This window comes from Hyperolius riggenbachi, chromosome 9, assembly GCF_040937935.1.
Source record: "Hyperolius riggenbachi isolate aHypRig1 chromosome 9, aHypRig1.pri, whole genome shotgun sequence".
NCBI classification, from domain to species: domain Eukaryota; kingdom Metazoa; phylum Chordata; class Amphibia; order Anura; family Hyperoliidae; genus Hyperolius; species Hyperolius riggenbachi.
In genome coordinates, this window is record NC_090654.1 from 28,334,840 (window position 1) to 28,348,469 (window position 13,630).

Sequence of the window (13,630 nt, forward strand, 5' to 3'; positions counted from 1 at the left end):
TGGTCCTGTGAATTATTTTTCATTTTGTTACAGTGTGCTGAACCGCAAAACGCTAGCAAAACCGCTCAGTTTAGGTTTTGCTGAGCGTTTCCGCTAGCGGTTCAATACTTTACATTGAAGCGCTAACGCTCCCAAAATGCTGCACGTCCTGCGTTTGCGTTTCTAAGAAACGCAAACGCTCCTGTGGAAGTTGCCCCATCCATTAACATTAGCACAGCGTTTTGGCAAAGTGCTAGCGTATCGCAGCGCTGCCAAAACGCTGCCAAAAGCGCTCCTGTGGGTTCCAGCCCTCAAAGTATACCTGATCTGCGAGTCATATGGAGGCCTGGCAGTCCTGCTGAGCCTCTGTTTCTAATACTCCTTGCAATAGACCCTGATCAGATGTTTTTGACTGGATTAGCTGCATGCTGGTTTCAGGTGTATGACTCATACACTACTGCAGCCAGAGAGATTAACAGGGCTGCCAGGTAACTGAAGCAACTGGTATTGTTTAAACTTTAAAGGAATACTGTAGGGGGGTCAGGGGAAAATTAGTTGAATTTACCAGGGGCTTCTAATGGTCCCCCGCAGATATCCTGTGTCCGCGCAGCCGCTCACCGATGCTCCGGCCCCGCCTCCCGGGTCACTTCTGGAATTTCAGACTTTAAAGTCTGAAATTCCAGCTGTGCCTGCGTTGCCGTGTCCTAGCTCCCGCTGATGTCACCAGGAGCGTACTGCACAGGCCCAGTATGGTCTGGACCTGCGCAGTACGCTCCTGGTGACATCAGCGGGAGCGAGGACACGGCAACGCAGGCACAGCTGGAATTTCAGACTTTAAAGTCTGAAATTCCAGAAGTGAGGCGGAGCCGGAGCATCGGTGGGAGGCTGCGCAGGCACAGGATGTCTGCGGGGGACCATTAAAAGCCCCGGGTAAGTTCAACTCATTTTCCCCTGCCCCCCCCCCCCCTTTACAGTATCCCTTTAAAAGGAAATAAATATGCCAGTCTCCATATCTCTCTCACTTCAGGTGTCCTTTAAAGGGAACTAAAGGTAGTCATACACTGGTCGATTTTCCATCAGATCGACCAACAGATAGATCCCTCTCTGATGGAATCTGATCAGAGAGGGATGGTATGGCCACCTTTACTGCAAACAGATTGTGAATCGATTTCAGCATGAAACCGATCACAATCTGTGGATCTGCCGCTGCAGGTGTTCCCCCCCCCCCCCCCCTTCCCCCCCGCATACATTACCCGATCCGGCCGGCGCGACTCCCCCGGTCTCCGCTGTCTTCTTCTCCGCGCTGGCCTCCGGTTCGGCTGGCTTCACTGAACTTCCTGTCCGGGGGAAGTTTAAACAGTAGAGGGCGCTCTACAGTTTAAACTTCCTGGTGGGACAGGAAGTTCAGTGAAGCCAGCCGGACCGGAGCCCAGCGCAGAGACGGAGCAGCGGTGACCAGGGGACACGCGCCGGCGGATCAGGTAATGTATTGCAGCTAGCGTCGGTCGTCGGGCATTTGAACGCCGCTATCGACGCACTCCGACCCACCGGCAATCGAGCAAAATCTTCCGCACGGACGAATCGACGGGAACAATTGATTTCGGATGGAAATCGATCATTCTGTCAGCGTTTGCGCAACGATTTTTACAGCAGAGATTCGATCACTGTGCTGTATATCGGCGGGAAAATCGTTAGGTGTATGGGCCCCTTAAGACCCTTTCTTTCACTGGGATTTCTCCTGGCATAGAAGCTTCCATATTCCCCCTCCCCTTTTCACAGTCCTTATTTACAGAAGTCAGAGATGCCATCTTGACACATTCACTCTAGATAATGGCCTCAATTCACTAAGCTTAACTCCTGTCTTTAATAACTCTTCTGAGCTGTTTTACAGTTATCACAATTATATCACCATGGTGATAACTGTAAAACAGCTCAGAAGAGTTATTAAAGACAGGAGTTAAGCTTAGTGAATTGAGGCCAGTCTTTGAAGAAACTGTCCTAATTACCCCCCCCCCCCCCCCCCCCTCTGTTGATGAAAAGGCATTGTTTACTTTCTTGGTAATGACTACAATAAAACAATTAGCTTCTGCAGTGGAGGGACAGATGGGCAGGCCTGTTGAAGTAGGCTAATAAAACTTTATTGCTAAACTTTGAATGTAAAGTGGAAGTTTATTTCAATAATGAGACATATTGTTGTCATGTACATATCATGTGCTATTGAGATGCCTTAGGTGCTAAAAATAGGGCTTGGTTCACTTTAATGGACAAAAAAATGTAGATACTTGGTGCTTTGGACACTTACTTTATGACATTGATGGAACTATCCCCAGACTTTCTCACATTAGAAGATGAGAGAAAAGCATATATCTTACTGGGAGAAGAGGAATCCACAGTGACAATCGCTGCACGCTATGTCACAGCATGCCACAGACTGAGAGGAGGAATCCACAGTGACAATCGCTGCACGCTATGTCACAGCATGCCACAGACTGAGAGGAGGAATCCACAGTGACAATCGCTGCACGCTATGTCACAGCATGCCACAGACTGGGAGGAGGAATCCACAGTGACAATCGCTTCGCTGCACACTATGTCACAGGATGCCACAGACTGAAAGGAGGAATCCACAGTGACAATCGCTTCGCTGCACACTATGTCACAGCATGCCTCAGACTGAGAGGAGGAATCCACAGTGACAATCGCTGCACACTGTCACAGGATGCCTCAGACTGAGATGAGCATAATGGAGCTGCAAACCAAAAAATGCCCACAGACTCCTTAGCCATTGTCCCTCTACCCCACCCTCTTCCATGTCCCCCTTTTCACCCTGCTTTGGCAATACCGGTATGAATCTTGGTCATGCCAATAAAGCTATCTTTGATTTGATTTACTTGCCATGGTAGAGGGAAGTTTTTGGAAGCTTTAGAGCAGTGCTGTGCAACTTCATGGGCAGGAGGTGTGTCTAGCACCATATTTTTCAGCAGGAGGGGGCAGAGGATCAATGTCCTGGCTTGGTGGGTGGAGCCAAGACCAAACAAAAGGTATGCCTGCCAGAGGACACACACCACACACACACCTGTAAAGTCACAGAGAAGAATTTTTAGCCCCAGGGTCTCAATAGCACATAAAAAATGCTAACTATGTGGCTCATTACTAAACATTTGATCACTATGATAGATTCTCCCAAAATGTCTGTTCGCATTGTGATAGAGTTTGAGAACTCAATGGAAAGTATCAATTTGACTGTTAAAAAAAAAATAGGTTGATTGGGGTGGGACTGGGAGTGGAGGTGAGTGTATGACTGCATTTGTTCTGAATTGATTCGGATCAGAGAGGAACCGATCATTTTTCCACATTGGGTGGCAATCTATAAAGCCTCGTTCCCATTGCGTTCCGATAGTGTGTCCGTTTGCATTGGCAGTTTTTTGAGGCATTTTTTTTCCTTTCCCGGGTCTTGGGTGGACGATGCTTTTTTGTTAAAACCACTTTTCTAAGCGCTTTTCCAGAGTGTTTTTTTAATTCACTCTTTTGATCCAGAAAATAATAAATACAATGTATTTATTTTCAAAAAGCGCGAACGCAATCACTACACAAATCGATTTTGTGAGCGTTTTGCGGTTTTCCAATACCTTTTATTGAGGCAGAATCGCTTAAAAAATGGTCCATGCAGCGCTTGGCTTCACTGAACTTCCTGCCGGGGAAGTTTAAACAGTAGAGGGTGCTCTACTGTTTAAACTTCCTGCCGGGACAGGAAGTTCAGTGAAGCCAAGTCAGCCGGACCAGGAAGGCAGCGGAGACCGGGGGAGTCGCACCGGCCGGAGCAGGTAATGTATTGCAGCTAGCGTCAGTCATTGGGCATTCGAACGCCGCTATCGACGCACTCCCGACCCGCCGGCGATTGAGCAAAATCTTCCGCACGGACGGATCGACGGGAATTGACGGGAACGATTGATTTCAGACGGAAATCGATCGTTCTGTCAGTGTTTGTGCAACGATTTCACAGCAGATTCGATCACAGTGATCGAATCTGCTGTATATCGGCAGGAAAATCGTTAGGTGTATGGGCCCCTCTACAGTACCCCCTATTATAATGTGCTCTGTTAAACTACCACAAACGATGGGGGAAATGACAGGGAACCCCTGCAGAGTCCTCCAGGAACCCTGGTTGAGAAAGTCTGATCTACCTGGTATTGATCAGTTCCCGGCTTGTCACCTTTACCGCTTGATATCAGATCAGATCTCAGTGGGAATCGGTTATTGATATCACTGCTGCCAACGCTAATTTTGCGCTGCTCAGTGTAATAAGGTAACGCAGTTGTCGTTTGTCTAGCACTCTGCTCGAGACGCCATCAGATAAAGAACGGTCTTTGTCCCGATCAATGTCCAATAACGTAAACAACAGAGCATCGATCTGGAGGGACGCCACTTTCATAGATTTTTAGATTTATGTATTTATTTATTTTTTATATATTTTACATCTAATGTCTAATCCAGTACAAATATCAAGCAGATGTGCAGATCATGCAGATATAAGCTAGTGTTGCAAATGTTGGGAACCAACAGCCTCTGGTACTTTTAGCCATAGACCCTGAAAGGGAACCTAAACTGAGGGATATGGATTTCTCCTTTTAAAATAATACCAGTTGCCTGACTCTCCTGCTGTTCCTGTGTCTTTTAATACTTTTAGCCAGAGCCCCTGAACAAGCATGCAGATCAGGTGCTCTAACTGAAGTCAGACTGGATTAGCTGCATGCTTGTTTCAGGAGTGTGATTCAGCCACTACTGCAGCGAAAGAGATCCGCAGGACTGCCAAGCAACTGGTATTGTTTAACTACTCTAAGACCGCCCCACGCCGATGGGTGTGGCAGCCCCAGGACCGATTAACGCCAATTGGCGTTAGGTCCTGGAGCCGGCTACTGAAGGAGATCGCACGCAGGGTGCGAGCGCATCTCCTTCTCGGGGGGCGGAGCTCTGTCCCGTCTTCAGTCTTCTGCTAGACGGCGTGATCGCCGTCTATTTACACAGTGCAGCGCTGCGATCAGCAGCAGCGCTGCACTGGGGACTGCTGTGTTACACGGCTGTCCCACTGGGGGACAAGAGTGATCGGCTCTCATAGGCAGAAGCCTATGACAGCCGATCGCCTGATTGGCCGGCTGGGGGGAGGGAGGGGTTTTCTAAAAAAAATAAAAAATCAAGAAATAGTAAAAAATATTTAAAAAACCCGAACATAAATATTGATTAAAAAAACAAACAAACAACTGGGGGCGATCAGACCCCACCAACAGAGAGCTCTGTTGGTGGGGGGAAAAGGGGGGGAATCACTCGTGTGTTGTGCGGCCCTGCAGCTTGGCCTTAAAGCTGCAGTGACCATTTTCGTAATAATTAGCCTGGTCTTTAGGGGGGTTTACCACTGTGGTCATCAAGTGGTTAAAAGGAAACCTCTATATCCCTCTGGACCTGAACTCAGACCTCCTCTCCTCTAAAAGATACACAACAGCATAATAAATAACCTTTAGGTCGCATTCACAGTGGGACATTATGGTCGCACGTTATTAAGTCTTATAACGCAGCTTACCGCACTGCAATGCTAATCCTATGGGCCGTTCACAGTGCGACCTTAGTCGCGTTAAGTGTTGCGTTGTGGTAACTCACTGCTTGCAGTGCATTACCTCTTGATGCAGACACGTTGCAACTTTGACGTCGCATTAAAACGCAACTTCCCACTGTGAATACAGCCTTAAACAAAAAACATTTCTTTGTTACAGCTGATCTGATGCAAATCCTTAACTAAAGCTGCACAGTTTCTACTTCCTGATTCATGGAAGCAGACATATTGTTTACAGCCAGTGCTTTCAAATGGGCTTATCTGCCATTGGCAGTCATGTGACACAGAGGTGGGATCAAATTACAATTTGAGATTAGACACAAAGGAGGGGGAATTAGACAGACTAAACTCTCTAAATACACACAGGGTGCATTTCTCTTTGTTTTTCTTCTGTCCTGTGCAAGAGTTTGGGTCCACTTCTCGTTACAGTTGTCCTTTCACTGAGAAGCACTGGGCTGAATTCAGCACTAGCTCTCTGCTTGGCTACCTCAGTGTAACAGCTGAGAAGATAGGGAAGCCAGCTATCATGGGTGGAGTTGGATTCCTGGGGAAGAAGGCTGACAGTGCCACGAATATTTGTAGGCGTTTATTGGCTGTGCGCGTTCATAGTGCTTGGCCTCCGTGCGACTTTATCCAACAGGGTATCTGGGGCTGTCAAGGAAACCGCACATAAGGGGAAAGGTGGCGGTTGGCCAGCAACCTCGAACGCCGACAATACCATCAGTGTCGGACTGGGAGATGGAAAGACTGAGGAAATCCAGCTGCTGGCCAAGCAGCAGTAACCCTGTGTCATCACTCCCAATAGAAACCTGCAGCAAGTCTGCGGGCGAGTCTTTGAGCGGTCACACCTGATTACTGCTGCTTGGCCAGCAAGTGGATTTCCTCAGCTTTTCCAGCTCTTGAGGTGCGTACACACATGCGACTATAGTCGTTTGTAACGATCGTTCCCCGATCTTTACTAACGACGATCGTTACAAAAAACGAACCACCGACTATTAAGGCAAACGACGAACGAGCCAAATCGCTACAAAAGAAAGTTCTGTCTCGGCGGATTTTAACCAACGACGATCGTTTGCAAAAGTAGTACATCGTTGGAAACGATCGTTCGTACTAGGCTTGACATGCGCATTTCACTATTTCTCCCTGAAACTTCTCATTTTTATGCGCAGGCGCAATAGTTGCTTTACGTGATGTAACGTTCGTTCTAACGATCAGATCGTTACACACATTTAAAAACTAACTTTACTCAGGTCGTTCTTTCATCAATTAAAAGCTTGTTCGTCGTTCTCAACGAACGATCGTTGTCGCATGTGTGTACGTAGCATTAGTCAGACACTGAATACAATTCAATACCATTTGTAAAGTGCTTTTCTTCCATAGGAATCAAAGTGCATTGACAGGTCTCAGATCAGTACATGGCTGCAGGCTAGACTTACAGAGGAAATAGTCAGGTGTTCATAAATGCCAGACTAAACAGTCGGCCTTTCAGTTTGGACTTAAAAGATACCCGAAGTGACGTGTGACATGATGATAGACGTGTATGTACAGTGCCTAGCACACAAATAACTAGGCTGTGTTCCTTTTTTTCTTTCTCTGCCTGAAAGAGTTAAATATCAGGTATGTAAGTGGCTGACTCAGTCCTGATTCAGACAGGAAGTTGACTACAGTGTGACCCTCACTGATAAGAAATTCCCCCTTTTATCTCTTTCCCGCTCTCAGAAGCCATTTTCTGCTAGGAAAGTGTTTTATAGTTGTAATTTCTTATCAGTGAGGGTCACACTGTAGTCACTTCCTGTCTGAGTCAGGACTGAGTCAGCCACTTGCTTGCCTGATATTTAACTCTTTCAGACAGAGAGAGAAAAAAAGAAACACAGCCTAGTTATTTGTGTGCTTGGCACTGTACATACCCATGTCTATCTCATCATGTCACATGTCAGTTTGGGTATCCTTTAATTGCTTCCAAGAATGGAGATATCCTTATTGGGTGGGGCAGGGACTTCCAGAGTGCAGGGGCAGCATGACAGGAGGCTCTGGATCCAAAGGGTTTGAGGTGGACTCTGGGGGTGACCAATAGATCCTTTTGCATACCTCCCAACTTTTTGAGTTAACGAGGGACACTTTTGCCACATCTCTGACACACTCCTAACACTCCTAATCACACATACCATAAAGATTTTATGAGAAAAATGTTTTTTTATAATTTTAAAGTGAATGTTTACCAGTAAAAAAAAGAAAAAGTCAGATACTCACCTAAGGAGAGGAAAGGCTCGGTCCTAATGAGCCTTCCCTCTCCTCTCCCGGTGCCCGGTCCCGCGCGGTCAAATACAGCCACTTCCGCATGCCGAAGCACTCGGGCTCCCGAAGACAGGTCGCTCTATACTACGCATGCGCGAGCGCCCTCTATGACGCGCTCGCGCGTACGTAGTATGGAGCGGCCTGTCTTCGGAAGCCCGACTGCTCCCGAAAACCTCCGAAGTCCCTGCGGCGGCGGACGGGAACAGGGAGAGCCAGCGCAGCACCGAGGGCACTGGGAGAGGAGAGGGAAGGCTCATTTGGACCGAGCCTTCCCTCTCCTTAGGTGAGTATCTGACTTTTTTTCTTTTTTTTTACCGGTACCCATTGGCTTTAAACCACACTGGTCCTTTCTATCCTGGTTCATTTTTCCCTATATTAACATTTGATAATAAGAAATCTATTAATTTAAAGGATGGGAATAAAGTTTAGAGTCAATTAAACAATTTTTATTTGTTTTTTGTGTGGATAAAATACAAATATTTACACAGACAAATGAGGCAGAAAGAGGGACAGTTGGGAGCTCTGCTTTTGATCTAAGGGCTCTTTCACACCAGAGCCCGTTTTGTACGGTTTAAGTCGAAACTTTGCATTAACCAAGGTAAAATGAAGGTCCATAGCCTTTCATTTTACCTTTCACATCCGATGCTGCGTTTTTGTGCGTTGCGGTATGACGCACCCGGGAACTTTTAATCGTCGGGAGCTGGCGTTTTCCCGTCGGGTGAATTAATTACTACCGGTGCTAATTGCGTCGCACCGCTACATCTTTATAACATGCCGCAGGGCATATAACGCGTGAAGGAGAACGGCTCCTGCACACTTTCTAGATCTGAAAGAGCCCTCAGATTGTGAGTGCAGTTGCAACAAGTCCTTCATGTATCCAGGGCCCCGATTGTGCAAGGATTTAAATGGCAATAAGCCAATCTTAAACAGAATTCTCTATTTTCTTGGTAGTCAGTGAAGTGAGCACAGGGTTGGTGTTATGTGGCAATGTTGGAATGACTTGTTAAAGCGGAACTGTAAGTTCTGCAAAAACAAACTGTGGGACTGAGGAGGACGGGGGAAGCCTCAGTCGGATCCAGAACCTTCCCCCATTCATAGATGAGGACTTTTGTGCCATTCATTAACTGTCGCCCAAAACAATCACAAAAGGTAGTTGTAGTCAGAGGAACTCTAGGCGGTGTGTATGTGAAGCGTGGCTGGCTGCTTTTGTACAGTAGCTATGAAGCGTGGCTGCTTTTGTGCAATAGCTATGAAGCGTGGCTGCATTTGTACAGTAGCTATGAAGCGTGGCTGCATTTGTACAGTAGCTATGAAGCGTGGCTGCTTTTGTACAGTAACTATGAAGCATGGCTGCTTTTGTGCAGTAACTATGAAGTGTGGCTGCTTTTGTGCAGTAACTATGCTCCTATAAGGCCTGGCTGTGGCTTTTGTCAGGTATAGGACACAGCAGATTCCAGAGAATGTGGTGAATGGTGTCAGCAGGGTGTTCTGGGTGAGAGGCTATCTGTTAATCAGTAGCCGGGTTTACTGACCCGTAGCATTGTTCCTCTGGCCTATGGCAGGAAGGTGCTGACTATAGGAAGTTTATCATGCTTTTCATAGCAGAGGGCCTCTCTGAGGCATGTTGTGCACACCTGACCTATTTCTGAGGGACAGTCCCTCTTTCTCCCTTGTATGTCCCTCTTTCAGCGCTGATGTACAGATTTATGTAAATATGTTGTTTTTTTTTACTACCAAAAAAAGTGTGTAATTGGCTTTTGACACCTTGCGTACCAGCACTCTCTGGCCCTGTAAAGAGAAACTGTGACCAAGAATTGTACTTCATCCCAATCAGTAGCTGATACCCCCTTTCCCATGAAAAATATTTTCCTTTTCACAAACAGATCATCAGGGGGTCTGTATGGCTGATATTGTGGTGAAACCCCTCCCACAGTGTGATGTCAGGACCATGGTGCTGACTGTTTTCTGTCTGTGAACCTCATTGCATTGTGGGAAATAACAGCTGTTTACAGCCAGGGACGGATCTAGACCAATTTGCGCCTGGGGCAAGGTCATGTTTTGGCGCCTAAAGGTCAGGTTTTGGCACCTAAACTGCCATTCCCCGTCCCCATCCAAATTTTGCTGCCTTTTTAACAATTCAACAAACTGCGCCTGGGGCAAGAGACCCATCTACCACCCCCCCCCCCCCCTAGATCCGTCCCTGTTTACAGCCGGGTTCAACTGCCAAAAAAGCAAGCAGCATCTACTTCCACTGACATCACCTGCAAATGTCACCATGTGATAAATGTCAGACTGTAAATCAGGGAGAGGAAAGATATTACAATGGACAAACACTGACTTAATCATCTATACATAATTATTTTATTACATTATTTTCACTGGGGTTCCGCTTTAAAGGGAACCCTAGCTGAATAGGATATGGATGTTTCCATTTAAACACTTGCCAGTTGCTTGACAGACCTGCTGATCTCTTTGGCTGCAGTAGTGTCTGAATCACACACCTAAAACAAAAATGCAGCTAATCTTGTCAGATTTTTTTTTTTTCCAAAAACATCTGATCTGCTGCATGCTTGTTCAGGGTCTGTGTTTTTTAAGTATTAGAAGTAGGAGATCAGCGATACTGCCAGACAACTAGTATTGTTTAAAATTAAATATCAGCCACCATATCCCTCTCACTTCAGGTTCCCTTTAAATTGATTCCTTATTTTTAATGCTAATTTGAAGACAAGCTAATGATGTCTGAGGCTGGGTGCACAGTGGGACGTTGCGTTGTGATTCGATGTTTGTCACAACGCAGCATTACAACGCAACGCCACAAAAAAGTGGTAGCGCAGATTAACGCTGCATTACCGGTGCACCAGAAACAATATAAAATACATTTTATGCATATCGGGGGCTTCCTCCAGCCCCATCTGCACGGATCGTTCCCACACCGCCGTCTTCAGCCTTCTGTATTGCCGGTACCGGGTCCTGTAACTCCGGCCAGTCTGTGCAAGAGAAGTGCGCTCTCTACGTATCTTTCTGGCAGCCGCATATCGTCTCTAAATAGGTACAGTAAAGCATACAGGCAATGAAAACTATGCTTTCCTGTACCTAGCTGTGTAAAGTATTCTTTCCTGTGTGCACACACACACCACGTATGCCACATTTCTTTCCTTATTCACATCCCCCCCCCCCCAGTATATTACTGTCCACTTGCCCCCTCCCCCCGTATACTACATTCATTACTGCCCCCCTCCCCCTATGTCTCACATTCATTAGTACACCCCCTGTATGACATATTTATTACGGTCCCCAAGGTATGGTGCACAATAATTTGAGCGTTTACAGTACAAGTGTTGTCAGTTCTGAACCCAGGGGGACTGGGATGTGAGTTTGGGACCAGGGAGAGGAAGTGTTAGAGTTTTTGGATTGAGCTAAAGTTATAATTTTACTGCTATGAGAATAAGTTAGCATGAGACTGGAAGATGGGTTTGTATTGAGCAGGGCTGTGGAGTCTGAGTCGGAGCAATTTTGGGTACCTGGAGTTGGAGTCGGTGGTTTCATATACTGAGGAGTCAGGAGTCTGGTGACCAAATCCACAGCCCTGGTAAGTATTAGACTAAGGAGTCAGAGTCGAGGAGTCTGAGCCATTTCAGGTACCTGGAGTCGTAGTCGGTGGTTTCATAAACTGAGGAGTCGGAGTTGGATGATTTTTGTTCTGACTCCACAACCCTGGTGTTGCGTATGGCTTAAAAGGTTAAGGTTCAGGCTGAGGTGAAAGGTCAGGGTCCGTGTTAGATACTTTGAAGCAATAAGGCACAAGGTTAAACTAAGGCGCATACCTCCAATTACTGGGAATCAATCCCTTGGATCACAGGTCAGAGCCCTGTACAGAGGTGTCTTTAGCCTGCAGGCTAGCAACATATTCTGTTACTATGGTGGTGGGTGGAGGGACGATGTGTGGCACACAACAAAGCAACTTCCTTTGGGTGGGGTGAGTACAGTGAATTGGGGGCTGCTAGGCCATCAGGGGTGGTTAACTTTAGGTGACGTCATGTGGTCGCTATACTCTCAGCCGAGGGAGGCTTTATTGAGATTACACTAGTGTGTACGTAGCTTTAGGGCATCTTGTCCACACCATCATACTTACCAATCCCACTGTCCTGGTAGCAAGGCTAAAATGGAAGGGGGGGATGCTGCCAACTGAGCCAGCTGTTTGTCACAGAGGCGCTCTGGCACATCAATTGACCCTTGCTTGTGTTCTCCACACTCGATTGCCTGATGAAGTGGGATGTTGGTCCGTGAAACGCGTTGCACATTTGGAGAATTGTTTTAATAAATGTTAAGGTTATATTTATAACGGCTTACTCTGCCTGGTCATTTTATATACCTGAGGGAGGCGAGTCTAACCACTTCCTTCCTTTTTTAAAACAGTTTTTAGCTATTTTATTCTTTGTTGGCGCCTCTGTTATTCTCGTTTTATTACTGAGCCAGCTGTCTGTTAGACACCAGACTACGTTTCCCATGATCCTTAGCAGTGTCCGTTGACTGTCAGTACCCAGCTGACACTTGCCAAAAGTTGATGGCTGATGTCGGCCCATGTGAGAAGGGTACAGAGGAAGGAGAGGTCAAGGTTGGACATGTGAGAGTTATACATGAAAAAATGAGGGGGATAAGGTATGCATGAGATAGAGGGAAAAGTAGTTGGTTACAGGAGAGGAGGAGGAGGTCGGGCTCAGGCAGAGAAGAGGCGGAGATTAGGCACAGGAGAGAATTTAGGGTTAGCCTTTAGAGAGGGGGAGGTTAGTGTTGGGTATTAGAGGAGAAGGTTAATGTTGGTGACTTGAGATGGAGACGTTAGGGTTAAAGGGAACCTTAAAGTGAACCTCCGGACTAAAAATTTACTCAGCAGGAGGAGGGCAAGTTGGGGTTAGGCACAGGAGGAGGGCAGGTTAGGCACAGGAGGAGGGCAGGTTAAGCACAGGAGGAGGGCAGGTTAGGCACAGGAGGAGGGCAGGTTTGGGTTAGGCACAGGAGGTGGGAAATATTAGGGTAAGCCGCAGAAGGGCAGGTTAGGGTTAGGCACAGGAGGTGGGAAGGTTTGGGTTAGGCGCAGGAGGAGGGCGGGTTAGGCGCAGGAGGAGGGCGGGTTAGAGGGCGGGTTAGGCGCAGGAGGAGGGCAGGTTAGGCGCAAGAGGAGGGCAGGTTAGGCGCAGGAGGAGGGCAGGTTTGGGTTAGGCACAGGAGGATGCGGATTTTATGATTAGGCACAGCAAGATTGCAGATTAGGGTTAGACACAGGAGGAGGGAAATATTATGGTTAGGCACAGGAGAAGGGCAGGTTAGGCTTAGGCACAAGAGGTGGGAAATATTAGGGTGAGCCGCAGGCAGTGGCGGCGCCAGGGGGGTGCTTTGGGGTGCTGAAGCACCCCCCTAAAATTCTCCAAGCACCCCTAAAGCACCCCCCAGCGTGAACTGACTTTCGGCGTCTCAGTTCACCGGCAGCAGCAAACCGCAGCTGCGGCAGAGCAGGGCTATGGTAAAATGACGTCCCAAGTCCTGCTCTGGAGAATTTGAGTCTGCAGTGCAGGGCTTCGGGCGGTATTTTCCTGTAGCCCTGCTCTCAGCGCGGGAGTTTCAGGTCAGGAACGTTGCTGGCTGGCTGCAGAGAATCGTGGGAGCTGCGCTCCGGACGGAGGCCGGGACAGGAGGTCTGCTGCAGGTGAGTAAATGTGTTTTTTTTTTTTTTTTTATTATTATTATTTATAT

At 47.3% G+C, this 13,630-nt stretch overlaps 1 protein-coding gene across 2 annotated transcripts in view; it reads left to right on the forward strand.

The window, feature by feature from the left end:
• The window catches only part of B4GALT3 (beta-1,4-galactosyltransferase 3), a 74,483-nt gene that overhangs the window by 4,594 nt on the left and 56,259 nt on the right, over window positions 1–13,630 (forward strand). The window contains exon 1 of one of the 2 annotated variants that reach the window (XM_068252262.1): window positions 13,088–13,583. The exons of the other annotated variant lie outside the window; for it this stretch is intronic. The gene's annotated coding sequence lies outside the window, so the exon portion shown is untranslated. Of the gene's footprint in view, window positions 1–13,087; window positions 13,584–13,630 lie in introns of those variants that run through there. 2 annotated transcript variants of the gene reach the window in all.